General features: G+C 42.1%; 1 pseudogene; it reads right to left on the reverse strand.

The window, feature by feature from the left end:
- Positions 1-9,098: 9,098 nt before the first annotated feature.
- Positions 9,099-26,125, reverse strand: part of LOC121536779 — a 53,458-nt pseudogene continuing 36,431 nt past the window's right edge.

The following is a 26,125-nucleotide window of genomic DNA, read 5'->3' on the forward strand; positions in this document are numbered from 1 at the left end:
AAATAACACAGGCCTGCAATGTACAAAATGGCCTCCTCTCATAAATTGAACAAGGGATATATTCTGGAATGATGCCCCTTTTGAAAAATAATCATATTTCTTTCCATTTTGAGTATAAAATTTTACTTAATACTTTCTGGGGGAGAATCATATTCAAATGATTTCCAACCCATCTGTCAGGTCAGCTTGTGACCTTTGGGCCTATCAATAAACAAACAGATTTCAGTTTCGTAAATGTAAAGGAATGTCGCTCTGGATAAGAGCGTCTGCTAAATGACATAAAAAAATAATTACCTATTTGGGTGGTAAATGTCAATGTGTGCCTTAGTCAAATCATTAATTTAATCTGATTTTGACTCCTTCTAGTCTGAAGTACAGAATAACCTGAGCGGGTCCATCATGTGGATGTTTGAAGATTATTTTGTACTGTGTTTAGTTAAAAAATAAAAAATAATCCTAAACAGACACTGGGATCCCCTCAAGAACCATTGAATGCAATTATTCAACAGTACCATGGAATTTCCAAACACATATCCCTTGTGTGTGCATTGTTTGTACTCAACATGTCAAGGTTATTTATGTGTTTATTTATCATCCCATAAATTCTTTGTAATTTCTCAAGTTCTTTTGGGGTTAAGCCTGAACTATTGTGACTATTGTGGCTGCAACCTGGACTCAGGGGTAGACGTAACATAGTAAACACAAATCCGGACACCCAAATTAGTATGCTATGTTACGTTTGGTATGGTATGTATTAATTCGTGGATGTCCATCATCCATTTCGTATGATATGTTGCGAATTACAATTCGCATTATGTTATTACAATTAGTTGTTGCTAACGTTAGCTAGGTGGCTAACGCTAACATTAGCTAGGTGGCTAACGTTAGCTAGGCTAGGGGTTAGGGGTTAAACGCCCACATCAGTAGAAATCCACTTTTCTGAGCTGAAAGACGATGCCCAGAGCTTACCCATGATGTAGCACTACCACTTAAGTCAATGAGTCATCGTTTTAATCAAAGTATGATATATTTGGGCTTGAATGCCAAATCCGAACTGCCCACTTCATGCAAATCCGTGTGAATGCGGTGTCTTTCCCTATGATATGACATACAAATAGTTTTCAGCCTGCATTTAGTTTCAGGGCTGGGTTTTATTTGAACATTACCCCCACCAGTATGGCATTGTTTATTAATCAGAAACGGCTGCAAAGTTATTCCTCTTCGTGACTGAGATGAGCCAAACAGCCTTGTGTCCAATTGGCCGCCTGAGCCAGGGAGCAAATAAAAATAGGGTGTGCAAACTAATGTTTTTGCACCTCCTTTTTTTAACCAGAAAATTACAATACAATTGGCTAATTTGTCAATTTTCACTTATTTTTTAGGTAGTCTGTAAATGTAAAAAAATATATATATACAGTACCAGTCAAAAGTTTGGACACACCTACTCATTCCAAGTTTATTTTTTATTTTTACTGTTTTCTACATTGTACAATAATAGTGAAGACATCAAAACTATGAAATAACACATATGGAATCATGTAGTAACCAAAAAAGTGTTAAATAAAAAAATACACTACCATTCAAAAGTTTGGGGTCACTTAGAAATGTCCTTGTTTTTGAAAGAAAAGCAATTTTTTTGTCCATTAAAATAACATAAAATTGATCAGAAATACAGTGCAGACATTGTTAATGTTGTAAATGGCTATTGTAGCTGGAAATGGCTGATTTTGAATGGAATATCTACATAGGCATACAGAGGCCCATTATCAGCAACCATCAGTCCTGTGTTCCAATGGTATGTTGTGTTTGATAATCCAAGTTTATCATTTTAAAAGGCTGAAGATCTCGTACAACGCTGTGTACTACTCCCTTCACAGAACAGCGCAAACTGTCTCTAACCAGAATAGAAAGAGGAGTGGGAGGCCCCAGTGCACAACTCCGGGATGCTGACCTTCTAGGCAGAGTTGCCTCCCACTCCTCTTTCTAATGGACACCCACTGTTATTTTAATGGACAAAAAAAATGCTTTTCTTTTCGAAAACAAGGACATTTCTTAGTGACCCCAAACTTTTGAACGGTAGTGTATATATTTGAGATTCTTCAAAGTAGCCACCCTTTGCCTTGATGACAGCTTTGCACACTCTTGGCAAATGATAGCCCTATTTGGTAAAAGACCAAGTCCATATTATGGCAAGAACAGCTCAAATAAGCAAAGAGAAACGACAGTCCATCGTTACTTTAAGACAGTAAATCTGGAAAATGTCAAGAACTTTCAAAGTTTCTTCAAGTGCAGTCGCAAAAACCATCAAGCGCTATGATGAAACTGGCTCTCATGAGGACAGCCACAGGAAAGGAAGACCCAGAATTACCTCTGCTGCAGAGGATAAGTTCATTAGAGTTAACTGCACCTCAGATTGCAGCCCAAATAAATGCTTCACAGAGTTCAAGTAACAGACACATCTCAACATCAACTGTTCAGAGGAGACTGTGTGAATCAGGCCTTCATGGTCGAATTGCTGCAAAGAAACCACGACTAAAGGACACCAATAAGAAGAAGAGACTTGCTTGGGCCATGAAACATGAGCAATGGACATTAGACAGGTAGAAATATGTCCTTTGGTCTGATTAGTCCAAATGTGAGATTTTTGGTTCCAACCGCCGTGTCTTTGTGAGACGCAGAGTAGATGAACGGATGATCTCCGCATGTGTGGTACCCACCATGAAGCATGGAGGAGGAGGTGTGATGGTGTGGGGGTGCTTTGCTGGTGACACTGTCAGTGATTTATTTAGAATTCAAGGCACACTTAACCAGCATGGCTACCACAGCATTCTGCAGCGATACACCATCCCATCTGGTTTGTGCTTAGTGGGACTATCGTTTGTTTTTCAAGTGGAAAAAGACCCAAAACACACCTCCAGGCTGTGTAAGGGCTATTTGACCAAGTAGAGTGATGGAGTGCTGCATCAGATGACCTGGCCTCCAAATTCACCCGACCTCAACCCAATTGAGATGGTTTGGGATGAGTTGGACTGCAGAGTGAAGGAAAAGCAGCCAACAAGTGCTCAGCATATGTGGGAACTCCTTCAAGATTGTTGGAAAAGCATTACTCATGAAGCTGTTTGAGAGAATGCCAAGAGTGTGCAAAGCTATCATCAACGCAAAGGATAGCTACTTTGAAGAATCTAAAATCTAAAATATTTTTAGATTTGTTGAAAACTTTTTTGGTTACTACATGATTCCATATGTGTTATTTCATAGTTTTGATGTCTTCACTATTATTCTACAATGTAGAAATAGTAAAAATAAAGAAAAGCCATTGAGTGAGTAGGTGTGTCCAAACTTCTAACTGGTGCTGTATATATACAGTGAGGGAAAAAAGTATTTGATCCCCTGCTGATTTTGCCCACTGACAAAGACATGATCCGTCTATAATTTTAATGGTAGGTTTATTTGAACAGTGAGAGACAGAATAACAACAAAACAATCCAGAAAAACACATGTCAAAAATGTTATAAATTGATTTGCATTTTAATGAGGGAAATAAGTATTTGACCCCCTCTCAATCAGAAAGATTTCTGGCTCCCAGGTGTCTTTTATACAGGTAACGAGCTGAGATTAGGAGCACACTCTTAAAGGGAGTGCTCCTAATCTCAGTTTGTTACCTGTATAAAAGACACCTGTCCACAGAAGCAATCAATCAATCAGATTCCAAACTCTCCATCATGGCCAAGACCAAAGAGCTCTCCAAGGATGTCAGGGACAAGATTATAGACCTACACAAGGCTGGAATGGGCTACAAGACCATCGCCAAGCAGCTTGGTGAGAAGGTGACAACAGTTGGTGCGATTATTCGCAAATGGAAGAAACACAAAATAACTGTCAATCTCCCTCGGCCTGGGGCTCCATGCAAGATCTCACCTCGTGGAGTTCCAATGATCATGAGAACGGTGAGGAATCAGCCCAGAACTACACGGGAGGATCTTGTCAATGATCTCAAGGCAGCTGGGACCATAGTCACCAAGAAAACAATTGGTAACACACTACGCCGTGAAGGACTGAAATCCTGCAGCGCCCGCAAGGTCCCCCTGCTCAAGAAAGCACATATACAGGGCCGTCTGAAGTTTGCCAATGAACATCTGAATGATTCAGAGGAGAACTGGGTGAAAGTGTTGTGGTCAGATGAGACCAAAATCGAGCTCTTTGCCATCAACTCAACTTGCCGTGTTTGGAGGAGGAGGAATGCTGCCTATGACCCCAAGAACACCATCCCCACGTCAAACATGGAGGTGGAAACATTATGCTTTGGGGGTGTTTTTCTGCTAAGGGGACAGGACAACTTCACCGCATCAAAGGGACGATGGACAGGGCCATGTACCGTCAAATCTTGGGTGAGAACCTCCTTCCCTCAGCCAGGGCATTGAAAATGGGTCGTGGATGGGTAATCCAGCATGACAATGACCAAAAACACACGGCCAAGGCAACAAAGGAGTGGCTCAAGAAGAAGCACATTAAGGTCCTGGAGTTGCCTAGCCAGTCTCCAGACCTTAATCCCATACAAAATCTGTGGAGGGAGCTGAAGGTTCGAGTTGCCAAATGTCAGCCTCGATACCTTAATGACTTGGAGAAGATCTGCAAAGAGGAGTGGGACAAAATCCCTCCTGAGATGTGTGCAAACCTGGTGGCCAACTACAAAAAACATCTGACCTCTGTGATTGCCAACAAGGGTTTTGCCACCAAGTACTAAGTCATGTTTTGCAGAGGGGTCAAATACATATTTCCCTCATTAAAATGTAAATCAATTTATAACATTTTTGACATGCATTTTTCTCGATTTTTGTGTTGTTATTATGTCTCTCACTGTTCAAATAAACCTACCATTAAAATTATAGACTGATCATGTCTTTGTCAGTGGGCAAACGTACAAAATCAGCAGGGGATCAAATACTTTTTTCCCTCACTGTATGACCATTTTATAAATTGTATAATTGTGTGATATGATAGCATTGCAAACCCACTCCCCCCGTCGCCCCAAGATGAATGGTTTTGGCCACTAAAGTTTTACTTTGCTACACACTCCACTGCTTTGTTTGGTGTAACGTTAGCTAGAAACCACAAGTGTCTTTCCAGATAATGAAAAGGCACCCACAAAAGAAAATTCAAGGAACTTATAGTTACAAGTAATGTGCGGCGTGCATGATCATGAGCAAAGTCATTATAGCCTATCATTTCACTTCCCATGTGAGAACCATGAGCACAGGCTGACTTGGCTTTGATGTACCGAAGCCTGCCAGCAGCCTAGCTACCAAAGGTTGCACCGTGCCCATTACAATGTAGAAAAACGCATATCAGCTATCTTTCAATAGTTATCCATATTACTGGAGCATCATCTTTTTCTTTCAAACTATTTCTATGGCAGATTTGTAGTCGCAATTTATGGAAGATGCCAAAACTTTGGAGATAACAATAGATGGCGAAGTGTAAAATAGGCCAGTGGTTTCCATCTGTTTAAATCCAGCTCCAGAACCAGCCATAGAGCAAGCTGGCTAATCTTTTGAATATGGTGTAGTTAGATAAAAAGAACATAGGTTAGCAAGATAGCTAGCTAGATAAGGTTAGCATGGTAGCTAGCTACACTCACAGCTGTCAGTGCCCTATTTGTTGATGGTTATCAATTCCACGAGGAAATTCTCACACCCAATTTGTGAATATGTATAAGTAGCCTTCGTCATTCTTCGTAGGTGGAACCTAAACGTGCATTTCCTCACTATGACAGGAAATTAGGTCAAAAATAAGGGTGGCAACTTCCTCTGGGGGGTCCTTTAAGGTTAGGGTTAAGGTTAGGGTTAGGAGTTAGGTTAAATGGTTAGGGTTAGGGTTAGGGTTAGCTAACATGATAAGTAGTTGCAAAGTAGCTCAAAAGTAGTTGCTAATTAGCTCAAATGCTAAAGTTGCCCCTGATGAGATTCAAACATGCAACCTTTGGTTTGCTAGACGTTCACATTATTTGTCATAAGTAACCTTCTGTCTTATGTAACCATACCAAACGTAACATATCATACTAATTTGAGTGTCCCGGATGTTCATTTACTATGTTATGTCTAGTCTATGAGACCAGGCTGGTGATTTACAATGGCAGGCTTTGGTCTTTCATGAGTGCACTTTTTAGAACTGGCTTTTTACTCTCTGCCATTCTTGGTTTGGTGCCATTGTGGTTAGCCTCTGGGCGGAGTGGCACCACTTGATTAATGATGCTGACAGAATGTTTGTACCAATAGACAGAGAGGGCCCAAACAGCTACTAATCTCTGTTGATATCCCTACATCCAACTACTGTCCTAAATTCATTGGAATTGATCTAGACTTAAAAATATAACTACTTTCAACACATGAAATAATATAAATGTCAGATATGATACCACAAAGTGTTTCACCAAGTGTGAAATATGAAAATGGGAATCATTTTACAGTAAAGCAAGCAGAGAGCTCACTGTAACATCGAAGCTGTTCTCCAATAAAGTATAAAAACATTCATTTAGAATAATTACTAAATTAGACAGCTTGAATTATTTGCCATCTGCTAATGGAAACTATTTAACAAGACATGATATACAGGCAGATGTGGAGTTCCCTTACAGAAAGGAGATCAAATTAGCCCTGCTCTGGCCCTTTAATAGCGAGCTTGTTGGTATTAAACCATAAGATTGTTTACTTATGACATGATTAAAGACCAGAATACTTTTATGGTGTTTTTTCTTAAGGGGTACATCTGTATGATTCTAAATAACTTTATTACCTTTCCTAAGAAATTTACTGTCAGTACATTATATGAAAAACAAAACACTGAAGGCAGACCACAGAGAACAACTTGTCAATCAAAGGCCCTTAAAACTACACTAGATTAATGGGCCTTAAAGTAGGGTTTGGGTGTTGGTTAACGCCAACAACACCAATCTTGCATAAAAATAATGTTTTTGGAATGCCTTTAGCCCCCACTGTAGTCCCTGGAGAAACGTCAGGGTTTCACTCACACAATGATTAACCTAAAATACCCCCAGTAGCTTAACTTCGACAAACATATAGAACATACATGGCAACTATGATGGCTAGTGAGAGTTGTTGAGTGTTCTTATTGGAGCTACTGTAGGAGGAAAATGTGTACTGCTGCCAGACCTACCGTGCCGTGAAAAAGTATTTGCCCTCTTTCTGATTTTCTCTATCTTTGCATATTTTTGATACTGAATTTTATCAGACCTTCAACCAAACCTAATATTAGATAAAGGGAACCTGAGTTTACAAAGAACAAAAAATATATATACTTATGTTATTTATTTAATTAACAGAGTTATGCAACACCCAATTCCTCCGTGTGAAAAAGTAATTGCCCCCTTACACTCAATAACTGGTTGTGCCACCATTAGCTGCAATGACTGCAACCAAATGCTTCCTGTAGTTGTTGATCAGTCTCTCACATTGCTGTGGAGGAATTTCGGGCCAATCTTGCATGCAGAACTGCTTTAACTCAGTGACATTTGTGGGTTTTCAAGCATGAACTGCTCGTTTCATGTCCTGCCACAACATCTTGGGATTAGGTCTGGACTTTGACAAGGCCATTCCAAAAATTCAAAATTGTTGCTTTTAGCCATTTTTATGTAGACTTGATTGGATGTTTTAGATCATTGTCTTGCTGCTGACCCAGCTGCGCTTCAGCTTCAGCTCACAGATGGATGGCCTGACATTCTCCTGTAGAATTCTCTGATACAGAGCAGAATTCATGGTTCCTTCTATTAAGGCAAGTTGTCCAGATCCTGAGGCAGCAAGCATCCCCAAACCATCACACTACCACCACCATGCTTGACCGTTGGTATGAGGTTCTTACTGTGGAATGCAGTGTTTGGTTTTCGTCAGGCAAAATGTGACCCATGTCGTCCAAAAAGTTATACTTTTGACTCATCTGTCCATAGAACATTCTTCCAAGAGTCTTGATCTTCCAGACACTGCATTTACCAACGGTCAAGTATGGTGGTGGTAGTGTGATGGTTTGGGGATGTTTTGCTGCCTCAGGACCTGGACGACTTGTCTTAATAGAAGGAACCATGAATTCTACAGGAGAATGTCAGGCCATCTGTTTTCCCCACCCTCAACATCCCCCATCAAACATGTGCCCAGTTTTTGGTCATGATTCTATTTGTCAATATATCTTGAAGACAGTAATACAACTTTATTTCAATGCCAAACACTGCTTTGTAGTGTTTGTGCAGTCAACAAACAATTTCTTTAAGCTAGTGCATGCAATACACTTCCTGAGAAATTACAATTTTTATTCAATCTTTGTGCCTCCATCAGAAGGCCATTTTGTTATCTGCAGAGAGGGGTATTTATAGAGGCAAGATATTCAGCGAAGGAGCATGATCCGCTCTGTGTTCTCACTCCTGTGGAGCAAGCAATTTCACTTTGCAGCACCGTCCGCAGCTCCAGCCATACCATTCCATCAGCATAAATGCCTCAAAAACACTTACACACAAACTATACAGGTGAGAAAAACACTACTTCAGTGGGACTAGGAATGGTTTTTTAGAGATGTACTCCTGAATTGTGACTTCTATTTTCTTTTCAGAATTTTATATAAATAAAGACTTCTGTGAAGACTATTCGAATGGATGTTTTTTTGTTGAGTTGTTGCGGTTTCCCTATCATTCAGTAGCATCGAGACACAGAGGAATTATTACAAAAACAGCCTTCAGGCATACCTAAATGTAATGATAATGGCTAATGGCACTCTCATTAATAACGGGGTGCACATTTATAAGCAGTCTCTTTAAATACAGAACATCTCAGAATATCAGGACTAACCATGGAGAGGAAAGGTTAATTCAAACATAATTTCACCTGACCAATTCTCTTGTATGAAATAATCAATATCCCACACTTAGCCCTCTAAAATAAGAATCACTTTACAGATACAATTATGGTTGTCCCCTCTCTGCCAGAGCCACTGTCAACTGTGTCTTTTAATTCTGTAATCAGTTGCCAGCAGGACCCACTATCGCCGTCTGCATGCCGCGCGCCAGTCAATACAGACATCCCCAAATACACACAGGCTGGTTTTGTCAAATGTTTTATTGAGTGTAGACATCTGGGCTACTGTAAAACATGCATTATCTCTGGAAGGAGGAGAGGAGCAGGTTGCATTGTCCCTGCTGTCAGCTGTGTCAGGCCTGGCACCAGTGATGGAGATTAATGAAGTATCAAGAGAGTAATACGCTTCTTCAAATGCTCCTACCATTTGGAGAGGGGGGCCATCCTGATCTTAAATAGCAAAATCTGTCAACGTTTAGTGGACCTGTGCTTTGGCAAGGGGGACTGTATGGAATTCTCCTGGACAGAAAACAAACAGGGATAATGTGGCAGTGTGGGCAGTAGGTAGGACTGAGACAACCTGGCAGGTAGCAATCACAATCTCCAGCTTCATTCTGTCTAAAACAAAGAAGACGAATTATCTAACGGCACAGTCCATTCTGGTAGCCGTCAGACTGCGACTGAGTCACTTCTTGGTCTTGGGCTGGTTTGGTGTGTTGAATTTGAAAAATATGATGTCTCCGTCCTCAACAACGTAGGTTTTTCCTTGTTCTCTGTATTTCCCTGCTGCCTGTAAAATAGAGAAACACAACACCTAATTAATGACAGTAATGAAAAACAAGAAATAGCTATAAATAGCAAATTAGCAATGAACACATGAACATCTCACTCTCTCCTGAAAACAGTATATACACACACACAGACGTGGTCATGTTTTATTCATGGGTTGACTAAATTCCCACTGAGTGAATAACCCTCTTCTCTGTCAATTTCCATTCATATGTACAAGTAAAATGTTAATAACGTTGTTTCATTATAGCATCCTCATACTTCTCAAGGAAACAGAATAAGTTCCAACATTTCTTTTGTATACATTAGATGTGTTTGTTCCCCTTCCCGGCAAACTCAAAATAATTGACTTGAAGTGCTAATACGGACGGGTTTATGCATTCTGGTTCTGCACAGAGCACAATTAATTAGAAGAATCAATGTCCCTTTAAAGGCTCAGGAGACCATTTAATCCAGACTCAATACCACCAGAAACACTGCTTGGGGAGGGAGACAGGGGGAAAAAATCAATGGCTATTTGTGATTCTTGAGTATGTATTAAACCAGACACGTCTAACTGGTTCATTTGCACTTGAAAGCAGCCATCTGGAGGAGCAAGCTTGGCTTAAGCAGATATGATTACTAATAATGTGATATCCCTGTACGCTGGCCTATTCAAACAGCCCATTCCCACAACTGGCATTAAATAGCATTGGCCTTAATGCTGCAGTCAGAAATGCTCCTTGTCCATATATATACGAGGGAACAGGGATTTGAAAGAGAGCATGCAACAGGACCTGAGGCTCTGATGTCAGGCTTCTATAACAATAATGTTCTAACCCCCAGAGCCCCGCACATTTCACCCTCTACTGACACTTTAGGAACTAGTAACCAGCGATACATTGCAGATGATTTATACACATTTTACAAAGACTTGAGGTAAAATATTATTGAATTATTAAAATGTTTTGGTACTTTCCAGATCCCTATAGGGCTAGTAATGTAGTGTATGAATATCTGCCAGACAGAGGATTTGGCTGGCCTTTGAATGAGCTGAGGGTGAGATCTACTGGGTGATAATAGGAGTCAGTATGCCAAGCTCTCACTGCATGCCAGTGCTATCACACATCTCCTGCACAGGATTTAGGAGGGATTACTGCCTGACACTCATCTAGAAACTCTGATCTCCACTTTGTCCACATCCCTAATTGTTTAATCCATATATTCCATTGGTGCTAAATGACTAAAATGTAAAATGTAAAATGTGAAACAAATACTTACTGTTACTTTTAGACCTGCTCCCTTTTAAACAGAACCCGGGCCAATTTCAGGTAAAAAGTATTCAATTACATCAAGGTTTCATCTCATCAACAGCTATTGGCTGGTGGTCAAGTTTAATCGTGTTTTAAGCTTAAGTACCACGACTATCTACATAATAGGACTGAAGGGCTTTGTACCCACTAATAACAGTTGCCAGTCAATGTTCTGGGGGTAAACCAATAGAGGCACTTCCTCCAGACACGTGCTAACCACTGACACGGACAGATTCATGTCCTGCTGTGTCAAGGGCAGGACCATACAGAACAAACCAACAGCGTCAGACACGCTAGTCACGGTGGGTGTCGGGAAATTGCTACAATCCATTGTGTGACATGGAACACTTTGGAATGTTGTTCCTTGCCCCGAGCTTTCTTCTGGAAAAAGAAAACGCAATACCAAATAGCATTACCTCAACCAGGCGGATGAGAGGTGTTACAGATGAGGCTAATGTCTTACAGTTACCGTGAGCATTACCACACAATCACAGACTGAGGGGAAAAAAAAACATTTTAAAAAGGTCCAACGCAGCCGTTTTTATCTCAATATCAAATCATTTCTGGGTAACAATGAACTACCTTACTGTGATTGTTTTCAATTAAAATGGTCAAAAAGAAACAATAATAGCTAGGACCGTCGGGGAGTGGTCTGAGTGGGGAGGGGAAAACTGAAAACTAGCTGTTATTGGCAAAGAGATTTGGACTCTCTTTCTTATTGGTCTATTAACCAATTTACCGCCTGGTGATGTTACCAGGCAGGCCAAAACTCCATCCCACCAAAACAGACTGACATTTCAGGCAGTCTTTTCAAACAGCTCTTACACTAAAAGGGCATTATCATCATTTTCACCATTTCACAGTATTATTCCAACCTCATAGTGTGGAAATATATAAACCATGGGAAAATCATGTTTTGACTGCACTGGGCCTTTAAGCATTCAGCGACATAACCTGCTGTATTTATCGCAGAGCTATTGTCTTCACAAATTCACCATGAAATACAGTGATTATATTTGACAGAGCAGCACCCATTTAAAAGCCACATCCCAGTAAAAAGGTCAAAACAAACATTGGCAGTTATAAAATAAGATATGCAGGCCACATTTATGTGCTGTTCATCCGTGAAACAGTCCTTATGTAAAAAATGTCACACTTTATTTAACTTGCCTCTTTATATCACTGTAACAGTGCTGCTACAGTGGCTTGGGGATTTGGCAGCAAAAAGTGTAAAGCTAACGGTCTGCTCTATAGATGTGGCTGGTTAAGGCCTGGTGGGGTACAGAGAGCTTCCTCTGAGCGGCTGGTCTGAGGTACAAGAAAGGCCTACCATGAGCCTGTTAGAGTAGATTGGGATAAAGATATGCACAGCAGGAGTAGAATGGCAGTGTTTAGAGATGGAATCAGTTGGCTTGTCAGGTGTGCTGGCGGAGTGTGTGCAGTAATTTCTTCCCCTGAGTAAAGGTGAAGATCATTTGCAGTGCGAGCAGTGTAGTGACTGTCAGCTCCGCTGATCACAGGAGACTTCCCTCATCTCCTGGCGCACCCGGACGGCTCACCTTGACAGCGTTCTCACTGCCTCCCTCTTTAAAATCCTCAAATTTCATTACTTCAGCCATAATGAAGCCCTTCTCAAAGTCTGTGTGGATCTTGCCAGCTGCCTGTGGAGCCTTGGTTCCTTTCTGTCAGGAGGAAGAAAGAGAAAGGACACACAAGGTAAATGAATTGTTTTGGAGAAGATGGATTACAGCACAGGACTGACATGCTGTTTGATAGGGGGATGGTGACGTGAGCATGGCTAGGGGGTGTGTTGGGGGGTTATTCTTGCCTCGCTCCTGATTTTTGGATAGCACAACACACAGTTGTGCATTGGTAGAGCAGCCTTGAGGCCGATAAGGAGTCAGAGCTGCTATCAATGCCCACCAGCAATTTCTGATTCCCATTCCAGGGTGCTATTGATTTCTGTCCAAGCAATCTTGCCTCATTGTGGGTTGCAACTCTGGCCTCTGGTCGTCAGAGAGAGCGAGAGAGAGGCAGTGTTGCAGTGGGAGAGACACTGTATTGACCTGGCTGTATCATACCTGGCCATTTTAAAATATAAACTTTTACTATATTTTATATACAGTGTACACTGTCTGCATATGTATTTGTAGAATATAATGCCGTTCCCCCCTTTGTCATGTTTGAACTTCCTCAAAATGTTTTCATAACACAGCAGATGATTGAAAGGACATGTAAAAGATCCCTTTATGGAATATACATTTCAATTTACATTATAATGGAATGACCATGGAAAATATAACATTGGTTGTTTTTTATGTCCATTCCGAGAACCAAAAACAACCGTTTTCCCTAACTGTTTTAGAAATTCTTTCTACATTAAATCCCATTTAACACTAGAAGTCACAACTGTCTCTGATAAAATACGCAATTTATATGCATTGAAATAATGCCGGGGGAAATTGACAAATGACCCAAATAAGTGACATCCCTGCTCTGCATCATTATGACTTGTGCCTGTCGACCTGCTCTCCCTCTCTCTCTGCTCTGTAGCACTGTGCTCCGAAACTGTTGAGCACCTTTAATTACGTATATAATCAGGTTGGGGTCAACATATTTCATGCCAAAAGAATGATGTGTATTTAATGACTCCAATACATTACCATCCCTATGCAATCTCATTGACGGAGTGCTTGTAAGTTTAACTACCATTAATCAGCATCAAGGTTTGTCTAGGTGGAGAAAAATAGATTAGGGGCTGATTCTGTCCTATGGCACACTACAAGAGATACACATCATAGTAGTTAACAGCTATGCAGAGCAGCCTGATAGATAATGGTCACCTCGAGGCTGCCTAATAAAGCATGCTAAAGGGCTTAGCAGCACCACGTTACAGAGTGTAGTTTTTACAATGTAAGATGTATTGGGTTAATATAGTTACTCACTGATGCTTACCTGACTAAATGCCTCTCACACACAATCAAGGCTAGCTGTAATCAGTTATATCAAAGGAGACAAGCCCATAGGAGAGAAAGGCTTGGAGGAGTTCTGTTACTTTCCTAAATACACTGAGGACATCACTCATGGCTGGGAAGGTTGGCTCATATATTTAACCACTATGTCTCCCAAATAAAATGTTGCGTTTATTGTCAATCTAAAACTTTCAACTCAATGTTGTCTTTTTCTTAAGAACATCCTGTAAATACTTTCAGTTTAGTTAGTTGTCATAAATACTGCTCACGTTACTTACATGTGTTAGGATGGACCAATGCATCAGTATGCTACTCCTGACAGGTAAAATACATTATTGGGATGGCCCTTAATCCTTTTATTCCCTCTAAAACATTTGCACAATACCAGTGTGCCGAACCAACATCTGTATCGATGTAAATCCTCCTGTGATTCAGTGTCACCCAGCTCTCGGTGGGCTCAGTAAACTGAGACACAGGGAGGAGGAGCCCCCAGCAGGGCCCACAAATGGTCAAATGAAAAGCCACATCAATTTCGGCACAGACAACCCCCGTCACACAGATTAGGCAGGCACAATGCTAGGCCCCCTTATCTCCCGCGGCAGGAGGAGGGCAGACAGATCTGCGCTGGATGGAAACATTCTCAGGACGTAATGGGCAAAATCAATTGTTGCCCTCCTCAATCAATGTAGCCCCCACTTTCACTGTTCAGCAGCTCAGCAGTAATTGAAGTTATCCTTGGCCTGTAATGACTAGCTAAAGCAGGACCATGACAAAGTTGAAAGTGGCTGATATCAGGCTGGATGCCAGCAGGGTGGAACGGTATGCGGCGCGGCCAGCTACTAGGGCAGGGTCTTACCCGGATGGTCCATGCATGGACCTCATCTGGTCCAGCTGTGAGAAGTACTCCAACTGTAGGGCTCCATAGCCAGCCTTGATGATCCTTGTCAGAACGCTGTCAGAATAAGCAGGGTGAAAGCAATATCAATTTTCATGTTGTTCACGGTGCTGTAAATGCTAGGTCATTTTGGGTATTTTAGTATTGCTTTGATTCGTAGCCACCTCTGTGGCAAGACCACATCAATCCCAATGTATAAACTCATTAAATAAATAAAATAGGATCACTTGGTTTAACATAGAGCATTTAATTCTCCAGTGATTTGTTTGATTAATTGGCAAGCTTGCCGTCTCATTTAGCACCTTTAAGAATTCATCCCAACGTCTCTCTGAGCTCGGGAGAAAAAATCTGCTGTCACAATTTCTCTTCCTCCATAGAGGTTTTCACATACGAACAATACACCCAAAATGTCCAAGTTATAATTATACCTGTAGATGACAGATGACAGTTAAAAACTTAATTTAGAAGAAAACCCTTTGACTGAGTTGTTCCCGTAAAGAGGGATCCTTGCTTTATAATGGTAATTACTCTGCCATTTATTATTCTATCAGCACATGCAATTAAAGGAGTGCGTGGAGGGCACAGTTGATAATAAAGTGTGGGGAGACTGAATGCTAATTAACCTCTGAGCCTTGTGCTCGGTGCAGTACTTCTGAATCTCCTCTTCACTCATGTCCTGCAGGACACTCTCCACTCCTCCGCTGAAGGGGATGACCAGCGCCCCGGGGTCGTGACTGTCCACCCACGTTTCACCAACCTGGACAGTAGACACAACAACACAAGCAGGTTGGAGCTTCATAGTGTTGGTGTTGACTGACAGGACAGAACAGAGCAGCGTTTGTTATCTGTCGGCTGGCCTATGCATATTCATGAGAGAACAGCCGGGCCTGTTTATCATGCCGTTTCGGAACATTGCCCTCCCAAGGTCGCCCTGCGATTGAACAGTTTCACTCTGTTGCTGAGTTTCTGTTATTAGCAAGTTCCCAGTTCAGGAATACGTTTATGTGACATGTCATGTGTAGGTATGAAAGAATACATGCAATGACATCCCATTAAGAAAAAGCAGATTGTTGACAATTATATAGTTAAAATGGCAATGTTTTACTCCAAATCCATTACTGTAGGTTTAATCTTTACTGCAAAGGACAAGTAGATTTATTTCAAACCGTTAGCACCCAGTCCAATAATTGCTCTAAGGCCTGGAGGACGGATGTAAGTATAGTATTCCCACTTATGAACGTCTTAGTCATTCACTTCCTTTAAAGCCCTTTTAAGAGGGTTTTTCTGCCCTGCGACTCAGCGGGACACCTGACATTGCAGGACAAAGATATCCTCACAGTTAATGGTAACTCTCTGCCAGAACAATGTGTGAGGAGGGGGGTCGGATAATTATGAGATTAGCCCCACACGCTTTCAGACTGGCCTGGGATTGGACAAAACCCAATGAGCAGCATCACATAGACCCATTTTCACACTTTGGGCCCGACAGAGAGAGTTCTTTAGAATCTCGATTGATTCTAAAGGCCCCTGTCATTATCTGTAATCCTACTTTCCTGTTTAAAAACATATAAGAAATCAGGGAGTGACCGCACAACCTCAATACCACAGCTATTCCAATAACAATGTCACCCGATTATCATCTAGCTATTGGATCACTGGTTCAGTCAATCAACTCTAGTGTATTTCTACCGCTTACAACTGAACAATACAATCAATGCTAAATATCGGACAAGAATGACAACTTCCGGGAAATGTCATAGCAGTGTCATAGCGGCGGTTGCTTGGATGCTTTTTTTATAATTTGATTTATCTTACTGAGTGATGCCGGAAGTGCTTCTTACACCATCAATATATTCTCTCTGCAGTAAACATAACTATCTATCATCGCCTAATATTTCACTTCCTGCTAACACTGAGGCTGTGATGCCCTAAAACTAGAGTTGAGGATTTGACAGCCGCCACTATGAGCTGGTCACCACTTCTCATGAAGGGAAAGAAATTACATTTAGTAGAAACCTCCAACTTGAAAGCCAAGGAGATGACTGCCTCTCCAAGAGGGGAAAAGAATCCAATCTGGGATAATAACAGCTGTAACCTGTCACTTTTAGGAGCCCAGCCGTCTATTCGCTGGCAGATTATTTGCATTCCTCAGGTATCGCATTCTCTACAGGCAGCTGAATAATGATTCACAAATCACTCTCCCCACACCAGTCAAGGGCTGTGATCCTGTGAATAGACCATTGTACCTGCGACTGTAATTGGTGAAGACTTGACAGAACCGAGCTTCGCCAGCCAAGTAACAAAGAGGCTCTTGGTGGAGTGCTGAGGGATGATTTTAATAATGCGGAAGCCAAGATGGAGAATGTGAGCGCCAAATGAGCACGAGGGTCCCTGAGTCCTCGCACTGAGTGACACAAGAGCAGACAAACACCTTGCCACAGGAACAAGGTACACCCCCTTATCCCAACAGAGGGAACGCAGCACTGTCAATTAAGAGATTTGATGTTCTGTCAACATGACTTCGCCGACCAATTTCACGAACTTCACCACTGTCTAGTCACGCCACTTTACAATCGTATTTACGTCCTCTCCAATTATTTGTGTGAGAATGCATCTTGACAAATGAATTGGGTAAATGTTAATGCCAAAACATAAAAAATATTGCTTCTCTCCAAATCAAGAGGCTATTCCATCACGCATACATTGGTAAATAATGATGTAAAAAGTGTCATGTGATGTCCCTCATGTCATAGGGGGGGACCATGCAGTTAATAAGTGAAACGTTGTCTGCACTCAGATGGGCCTAGGTAGGTCCTGTATCTTAATGTGCTGACAACTTGATACTGAGTCAGGGCCATCTGTCTCAACTATGCACTCTACAATCTAAGCAATGCCGAGCTTAATCAGAAACGGACAAAATGTTTCACTTTCCATATACAGTTTACACAATGTTGACTCTATCCAAGAATGCTTCAAAGTACTCGTACAATTTGAGAAGAAAATATGTTCCTTAACATACTGTGCAATTGAGAGTTCAAATGTGTTGTTTGGAAAAGCAGGGTGACCACTTTCAAAGATGCCAAAATATCAAAGTAGTTTCAATACATTACTGGGGGAGAGAACAAAAGACTGTGAAAGAAAATACACTGTGTGTGTGTGTGTGTGTGTGTGTGTGTATGTGTGTATGTGTGTGTCTTGTCACTGTCCCATTATGCCTCAGTATAGAGTGCCATCTCTCACAGCTCTGCTAATAGAAAGATTCAGCACTTTCAGGTCTAGATCTCCTTCTCTGAACAAATGATGCCTGACATTTTTATTCTTTTTATAATGGAATTTCAATGGCCTTCGCTGCAAATCTAGTGGAAACTTTAGCATATCAAGTAGGAAAAATTAAATGTTAACCACGTTTTAATGTGATTAAGGGTGACAGGGACATTATTTCTGCTAATCACTCACCGACCTAAAAGGCTCAAACAAGACTGGGGAACAAGCCATGTTTCTGCTGCTTTTCCTGCTAGTCTCATAAATAAATACAAATATATATAATTTAAAGGAAAATATAATATATCAATATCTTCTTTAAAACCGGCCTCCTCCAACCATTTCTATTCCTAAATGTATTTATTTTCATCTCTATTCAATCTAATATATATTCATGCAAATTATGCATATTTTTGGTATATGTCTTAATAATACTCTAAAGGTCTTTTTATGTGGTCATGTTGTTTAGATTATTCAAAAGAACCACATCCTAAACATGCTGTTATTCGATACCCTAATAGCCTTTTTGTGCGTAGCCTTGATATTTTATTCCACAATACCTACACCTACAGTAATATACGTTATCAGCTCTACAATAGACGCCTGCAGCAATTACAATACGTCTGTCTATTCAACGGAACAACCGTTATAAAGTAATGACAACCTACTAAAAACAAAAGAGCTTCCAGCACAGAGTAGGCTGGAATGAACACTTCCCACAGGGGTGCCTTGTCTATTTCTCTTGTTCTGTGAGAGAATCCTGAAGGGGGAATAATTCCTGTGTTTCCGCCTGCCTGGGGCTGCCCTGGGCTTTGTCACAGCTTTGATATGCTTAAACGACTCAGGAGGGGGAGACAATGGGAGCTCCTAAAGTACAGGTGCAGCTACCTGAGCCTGTGACCTGGGCCTGTGTCTGACCTGCATTCATACGGACCGGCTTTATTATCACTGCTTAGTCAGGTAAGCCTGTAAAAGGTGGGGACAAAGGGACCCAGCACCTAGGCTCGGAGTGCCTCCTTTCAGATGCAATTGAATTCTGACAGGACTGAGAAGTAATCCTCTAACAATCTCTTCCTCTCCACTACATTACTGACCCACCCACAGGTGGACAGACACACAGCCAAAAAAAGCTCCTCAGCACTTGAACCTGGAAATCGCACGCACATACACACACACACACACACACACACACACACACACACACACACACACACACACACACACACACACACACACACACACACACACACACACACACACACACACACACACACACACACACACACACACACACACACACACACACACACACACGTGCTGCTGAAGGATTCCCCATCTGTCTGCTGTTGCTGGCTTGCATGCCATGCACCAACTAATAAAATAATAACCCAGAGGCTTTGTTTCCCCCCTTCTCTGTTTCTCAGTTCCCGCTGAACGCTCTGGAGCACACAGCATCTCGACCAGCTCTCCACCCCTCCTCCCTCAGTGGAGGGGGGAAATGAGAGGTATGAGCTCATGGTGCCGTTTAAGGCTGGGAAGTCAGGGGCTCTGTGGGACACTTTTCATCCTCCCAGTGGAGCGCTCCTGTGAGGACATGAGTGCAGAAGCTCTCTTCTCTCCGTGGCCACGGCTGGATGGAGAGGTGAAGAGAGGCATTACACACAGCCCTGAGAGGCAGGCAGCCAGCACAGAACCTCAGCCTCTCTCACATCACAGCCAATATTGTGAACTTGTTTCCCTCTTCACGGCTGAGGGAAACAGAGCAGTACCGGCACAATGGGAAGAGACTTAATTAAGAGTATCCTCTTGCCTCTCTTTTCTAACATTGCACAACAAGGCCATGCTGACAACAGGCCTTTTCGACTGTTTCTTCGCTAACAACTTTCTTTCTTGAAATACAAATACTTGAAAACAAACATAGCTTTATTGAATGAACAAACACTCCCTTTAAATATTGTCCTTTAAGTGACAGAGGTCGCACTACAGTAGAATAGCTCCAACCTAGCTTACTGCAATTTGTACGGGGTAAAAAAAAAAATACGATCAGAAATTCAAACAGTAACTCCCAGGAGTACATACATACTACATCACCCTAAATAATTCTGTATATGGGGCAGCAGGGCTGTCAGTCATTGCAATTGACTGCGAGCAAGAACACGAGGGGGGAGAAAGTCATCAAGATGTGACAATTGTGACAAGAGCAGGCAAAGTGTAGCGCAGGCAGCAGAATGTGGCGCGGTGGATTTCTCCATCTCTCCCTCTCTCTTCCTGGATGACAGCTTAATGTGTACCACATGCAATATTTATTCTCATCTTGTGTCAGACTGTCTACCCGTCCAAGGGAGTACAAAGAATGGCACTTATTAGAATAAAAGCAGAGGGAAGGTAATCAAGGACATATGGAACATCAGCCAATCACGCCCCCCCCAACACCCCCAACACACCCTGTCCCTTTTCTTTCCCTCCGTTTCCTTTTTCCATTCATAACAGTTCAACAATCACTCTGATAACAAGCTTTCAGGAACTGTATGTGGCAACACTAAATTCATTTATTTATCTCATTAAAGCTGGCAGGCTTCAGGACACTTGCTGTGACATGTGTGTTTTGTTTTAACCCTTATCACAAAGATAATAAACAACACAACTTGCCACAGCCATCAAAATATATAATTAGCCTGACTTAAAACACATGGAGATTCTTATGCTCTCAATAGCACAAAGAAGTCTTCCAAGGGCTTATTTTTTCCCATCACGGAGCCGCTTCTGAATGCTTTGGAAGAGGTTAGCATATTGTGTTACAACAGAAATGGCTATTCTTATTAAAAGAACAGGGACTGAATGAGGCTGTGATTATGCATTATATGCTGACACATGCTTTATGAAGCGGATTCAAACCAAATCCAGTGTTGTCACTGCAGTTGATCTAGTTAGTAACACAGAAAGTATGCCAAAAAGTAGTGACACAATAATCAATCATTATGTGTCCTATGAGAGGGTCAAGAGCAAGAGGTAAGAGATCTTTACTCAGTTAAATGGGACTTCTGATCAGTATCTAACCTGAAGCTATTCCCTCTGGTCAAGTATGTAGCCAGGTTCACCCACATGTCATTGTTCCAATCTTTATTACACAAGGGGATCGTTTTGGGGAACAAGTCGCTGTCTTGTGAGGTCAACGGAGAACAAACGAGTGTCTGCTTTGTTCCTATGGCCAGGAAGGAAGGCTGTGACACTCACCGTTAGGATCTCATTAGTGATAACAACAACCGAACAGAGCCGTCCCTGCCTGCATGTCTTCCCCAACAAGCCCCATCAGACCCAACCAGACCAGACCACAACAAAGGCAGCAAGGCTACCCAATGTCTTCTACTAATCCAAAATGGTGAACAACGAAAGTGTGATAGACCAGGCAGACAGACCAGGGATGGTCAATAACAAAGCCAAGTGAACTGATCCTCTGGGACTTTATTAGAAACCATCTGGTTTTGGTTTACTCCTCTCTGAGCCTCTCAAAGTCGTTCACACTCATTACAAAGCCTAACTGAAGGCTTCCATTAGGAGTTAGTGTGGGCAGCAGGGTACATGTCTTCCTACCATGGGAACGTTTTTTCAGGATACCACAGTACACAAGGGGAGAGGGGACGGCTGTGCACAGAATGAAAGGGGACCCACTGATCATATATCTCCCACATCGCTTTGAAAGGCAAACCGTGACTCCCTAGACAGCAGTTCCTTAAAACTTGGATGGAGCCAGTGGTTTTGCACTCAATAAAGATTCAATTCTGTTTATGGGAATTATGGTTTGGAGTAACAGAAGTGGCCTGCTGCCACTGCTTTCCTGTAACGGTTTTCTCAGCAGATCACAACAATGCTTTCCCTCTGTGACAGTCTGCCTCGAAATCTCATGGGGACCAAGATGTGCTCACTTGCCAGTTCATTAACAAATCCTCTAACATTAAAGAAAATGTACAGTTATCATTACTCTGCACCAAAATAAAAGTTCAACATAAAGTCAATCCTGAAATCAAATGAATAGAAGACCTGAACAAAACATGGATGAGTAGGTTGTAGAGAGAAACCGAGGGATAAATGGAGCACATCCTCTAATGACAGTGAGATCTTAAAACTAAACGTGGCTAGACCATCACCCTGCTGAGACTCACTGCAGAGGTACCTTTAATTTAATTGCCAAAGCACCATCTACAGGCTAGCTGGGGTAGTTCACTAAGCAAACATACCTGCTGGTTCACTTTCCATATCAAGAGAGAAATGCACAGACAGGCAGTAAGAACAAAGTAACATGTCTGGAGACACAGGACATATGCAGAAAGAAAGCAATAAACATACGTCCATTCCACAGACAGACAGACAGACAGTCACGTGCCTGACACTCACACACAGACAGATACACCCCTTGTATGTAAAAAGCCCCCTGTGAAGAGCCGTACTACCCTGCCATTCCTCTCCCCGCTCACGGTACAAACGCTGCACACTCAGAGAGGTCACGCTTTCCGGTTTTCTTAAAGGTCAACTTAAGAGGCTCCAATTTACTTTAAAGCACTTCATGAAAAAAATAACTCTTCAGAAAAACAGGCTGGCTCTCAAGTGGAGCTTTGCATTTCCTAAATGTGATGGCAGTTGTTTTTCTGCTAAGGACATTGGATTAACTATCTAATCATATCAAGCCTAATGAAAATATTAAAGGTTGAAAACTCCACCGACCAGGAGCTTTTAAATTACCAGCTTGTGCCTTGACAAGTGAAAACATACAAACAGCAGACAAACACCCATATTATCAACTGAGGAGTAATGACCCTCTCTAACACACAAACAGCAGACAAAACACCACATTATCAACTGAGGAGTAATGACCCTCTCAAACATGTTCCAGGCAGCCTACTGACGCCGAGGGAAGAGGAAGCCTCTTGGTAGACTCTTGTAGATGCCATTCCCTATCACGCAATGCCTCTCAGTCATAAACACATGACAAATGCGGCCTTCATCATTTTTTACGAGCGGGGATGTGCAGGAGGCAGCTCATGGCTGGAGGGGAGAGGGGAGCTGCGCGAGCAGCAGGCAGCCCCCGCTCCACAGAGGAAAGCTGCATGGTAAAGGCTCCTCTGGAACATCACTCGGCCAGCCAGCCTTTGATCTCCACACCGCAATTACGCCAACATCCAAATGAGCATGGAGTCGCCTCCGAAACAGACTTCAAACATGCACATGTACACATTCTCATACACACGCACTGTACTGTATGGAATTAGACCCACGTGCTCCTCTCTACAGTAAATGATGTACCGTCTCCAGCAGAGAACCTGTGGATGAAAGGGGGCCCTGTTCCCTCTCTGATCCCACCATTAATGATGGCTGCTTGCTAACGCTAATACTGTTCATTCTTGTTGAAATGGGGTCAGCTTGGTATGGAGTGGTTACAACACTGCACTCCAAACAGGGAAATCATGGTCTAGCAAAAGGACGTGGGCTACTAACTAGAGATGAGATGAGTGACATCCGAAAAGTGTCTAACATAGCGAACAATTATGTAAATCTGCTAGTTAGCTAGCTAGTTAGCCATGCTGTCAAAACAAACTATTTTACTTAATGTCAGTTTGTTCTGCTGCTGACATCTGCCTCTTACTAACAAACACTTGAATTGGCCCCTTCTCTGTCCATAACAGTGAGAGGCACACGACAGGTCCAACTCAAAAGTAGCCTACCAGTAGGCCTATTCAAACTCTCTGCCTGGCGCCCGTAGCCAGCACAGTGCACTGCATGCAAAAGTCAGGTGAGTGCGCACTTCAGGCGAGAGGGCGGGGGAGGATTTCTTTTCGAAGTTTCAAGAGACATTTTATAAGCTAGTTTGATTTGCAATTCATTACATAAAAAAAAAATCTATTTTTAAAGAGACTGAATAAAATAAAATAATTCCACCTAGCTGCAAGGGTACTTTCTCATAGGAGGGCAAAAGGGAAAGTGCTCGAGCGCTGGTTGAGCCCTATCTGTGCACGTGCTTGTCTGTCACTCAACAAAAGGCCTTTTTCATTTGCAATGCTATCTGAGCATTGTGATCAAACAAGAAATTATTGAAATGGAAAGTGTGTAGCGAAAACGTATGCTTGTGACAGAAATATGACAACATACTATCAACAATAACAACTGAAAAGTCTGCCTGAAAGTGAATATGTGATTAACAGACATTGCAAATACTGTACTATGTACAGTTGAAGTCGGAAGTTTACATACACTTAGGTTGGAGTCATTAAAACTCATTTTTCAACCACTCCACAAATTTCTTGTTAACAAACTATAGTTTTGGCAAGTCGGTTAGGACATCTACTTTGTGCATGACACAAGTAATTTTTCCAACAATTGTTTACAGACAGATTATTTCACTTATAATTCACTGTATCACAATTCCAGTGGGTCAGAAGTTTACATACACTAAGTTGACTGTGCCTTTAAACAGCTTGGAAAATTCCAGAAAATGATGTCATGGCTTTAGAAGCTTCTGATAGGCTAATTGACATAATTTGAATCAATTGGAGGTGTACCTGTGGATGTATTTCAAGGCCTACTTTCAAACTCAGTGCCTCTTTGCTTGACATCATGGGAAAATCAAAAGAAATCGGCCAAGACCTCAGTTTTTTTTTTTTTGACCTCCACAAGTCTGGTTCATCCTTGGGAGCAATTTCCAAACGCCTGAAGGTACCACGTTCATCTGTACAAACAATAGTACGCAAGTATAAACACCATGGGACCACGCAGCCATCGTACCGCTCAGGAAGGAGACGCGTTCTGTCTCCTAGAGATGAATGTACTTTGGTGCGAAAAGTGCAAATCAATCCCAGAACAACAGCAAAGGACCTTGTGAAGATGCTGGAGGAAACGGGTACAAAAGTATCTATATCCACATAAAACGAGTCCTATATCGACATAACCTGAAAGGCCGCTCAGCAAGGAAGAAGCCACTGCTCCAAAATGGCCATAAAAAAGCCAGACTACGATTTGCAACTGCACATGGGGACAAAGATCGTACTTTTTGGAGAAATGTCCTCTGGTCTGATGAAACAAAAATAGAACTGTGTGGTGCAGTGGTCTAAGGCACTGCAACGCAGTGCTAGCTGTGCCACTAGAGATCCTGGTTCGAGTCCAGGCTCTGTCGCAGCCGGCCGCGACCGGGAGACCCATGGGTGGCACACAATTGGTCCAGCGTCGTCCAAGGTAGGGGAGGGTTTGGCCGGCAGGGATGTGGGTTCGTTTCCCACGGGGGGCCAGTATGAAAAAAACAAACAAAAAAAACATGTATGCATTCACTAACTGTAAGTCGCTCTGGATAAGAGTGTCTGCTAAATGACTAAAATGTAAAAATAATGACCATCGTTATGTTTGGAGAGAAAAGGGGGGCCTTGCAAGCCGAAGAACACCATCCCAACCGTGAAGCACGGGGGTGGCAGCATCATGCTGTGGGGGTGCTTTGCTGCAGGAGGGACTGGTGTACTTCACAAAATAGATGGCATCACGAGGAAGGAAAATTATGTGGATATATTGAAGCACCATCTCAAGACATCAGTCAGGAAGTTAAAGCTTGGACGCAAATGAGTCTTCCAAACGGACAATGACCCCAAGCATACTTCCAAAGTTGTCAAAATGGCTTAAGGACAACAAAGTCAAGGTATTGGAGTGGCCATCACAAAGCCCTGACCTCAATCCTATAGAACATTTGTGGGCAGAACTGAAAAAGCATGTGCGAGCAAGGAGACCTACAAACCTGACACAGTTACACCAGCTCTGTCAGGAGGAATGGGCCAAAATTCACCCAACTTATTGTGGGAAGCTTGTGGAAGGCTACCCGAAACGTTTAACCCAAGTTAAACAATTTAAAGGCCTCCTGTAGCTCAGTTGGTAGAGCATGGCGCTTGCAACGCCAGGATTGTGGGTTCGATTCCCACGGGGGGCCAGTATGAAAAATGTATGCACTCACTAACTGTAAGTCGCTCTGGATAAGGGCGTCTGCTAAATGACAAAAAAATGTTTTTATAAAATGTAAAATGCTACCAAATA

This window comes from Coregonus clupeaformis, chromosome 23 (assembly GCF_020615455.1).
Source record: "Coregonus clupeaformis isolate EN_2021a chromosome 23, ASM2061545v1, whole genome shotgun sequence".
NCBI lineage: Eukaryota > Metazoa > Chordata > Actinopteri > Salmoniformes > Salmonidae > Coregonus > Coregonus clupeaformis.